The sequence below is a fragment of the Pinus tabuliformis genome, chromosome 2_1 (assembly GCF_031772625.1).
Source record: "Pinus tabuliformis cultivar Carrire ecotype Pingquan chromosome 2_1, CPIR1, whole genome shotgun sequence".
Lineage (NCBI taxonomy): Eukaryota > Viridiplantae > Streptophyta > Pinopsida > Pinales > Pinaceae > Pinus > Pinus tabuliformis.
Genome location: NC_142299.1, coordinates 401,660,365 through 401,661,877, shown reverse-complemented (window position 1 = coordinate 401,661,877; position 1,513 = coordinate 401,660,365). Strand labels below are relative to the sequence as shown.

Here is a 1,513-nt window from a genome sequence, read left to right as displayed (position 1 = left end):
AGCTGAAGAAGTCATGGTGGCTTACATGAAACTATAGAAAAGAAATGTTTGTATTAATGAAGTTATGGCACAAGAAGCTATGAATATTGAGCATTTGAATGTGGGTTAAGAAGATTGACTTTCAAAGCCTGGTTTACCTCCCTTATCTAAAAAAAAATTTCACATGTACCGGTCGAATATGGTTTGATGACTAAGTTATCCAGAGATTAAAATATATGATATGTACTAAAATAATTAAGAGACATCAATGGATTCAAATAGGTGTAAATTAACAAGAGATGAAAATATATGATATATTTCAAGAACAAGAATAGAGGGACAAGTTACAAACCCATTCCCTGAGTTCATCCTATCCAATGTGATCAATAAACTGATGCAACATCCACATAAGATATACCCATATTGACCTAAATTAGCAATATCCATTTGAGTATTATATTGTAATCTAGATAAAGATTACAAACACAACCAACATGATGACAAGAAAATAAGCAATAGTAATTGAAAGCAATTGTCTACATCTAGATGGTACAAATAATTGTCATAATGAAGTTTTAACAATTATCTTCAATTCTCAGGACAAGGAAAATGTGTTTTAAGAACAAATATATTAGAAATACAATAGTTGATGAGTGTCATAAATATATTATTCAAAAGACCTCAACAACTACACATTAGTAAATTGTTTGATTCCCTGATGCACCATGCCAAGTTGATCATGAGAATGATTAGTTTGTGTTTCCAAGGACCTATACATGAGATCTATGGTGCCTTGAATATCTTGTGAGCTTGCAGCCTGAGAGCCCTTGAAACTTCTCACCTACAACACACTAAATACATTTCCTCCAAAGTTTCCCATTTCTCTTACGTTGGAAACAAGTGGCTGACCTTGGTGATGTTTATCCATAGAATTCACAATAGTTGTGGGGAACCTACCTGTTGCAAGATTAGTAGAGGACTCGGGATAGATTTTTAATAACTTGCTTGTTGCAAAAAGACCAAAGTAGTGTTGTACTCCTTGCATCAATGATACTTGGGCCATAAGAGGTTAATCCTTTAGAATAAGTTGATCCATTGTGAGACCTGACTGTATGGTCATATCAAATGAAGTTGGATGTTGAGCGTTTGAATGTGGGTTAAGAAGATTGACTTTTAGAGCTTAGTTTCCTCCCTTCTCCAAAAAAACTTCACACGTAGCCATAGAACATGGTTTGATGACTAAGTTCACAAGAGATGAAAATATATGATATATACTAAAAGAATTAAGAGACATCAATCATGGATATTTTGATGAAATGCTATGCAGGGATTCAAATAGGTGTAAATTAACAAGAGATGAAAATATATGATATATAATAAAAGAGTTAAGAGACATCAGCCATGGATATTTTAATGAATGTTATACAGGGATTCAAATAGGTGTAAATTAGTTTTGTTGAGAAATAATGCTCTTTTCAAGTGAAAACCTAAGAAGATTATATAAAGTTCAATCAGTTTTAAATAAATAAGAATC

General features: G+C 32.3%; 1 pseudogene; it reads right to left on the bottom strand.

The window, feature by feature from the left end:
- Positions 1-610: 610 nt before the first annotated feature.
- LOC149200567 (uncharacterized) lies at positions 611-1,099 on the bottom strand (annotated as a pseudogene).
- Between the last annotated feature and the right edge of the window lie 414 nt (positions 1,100-1,513).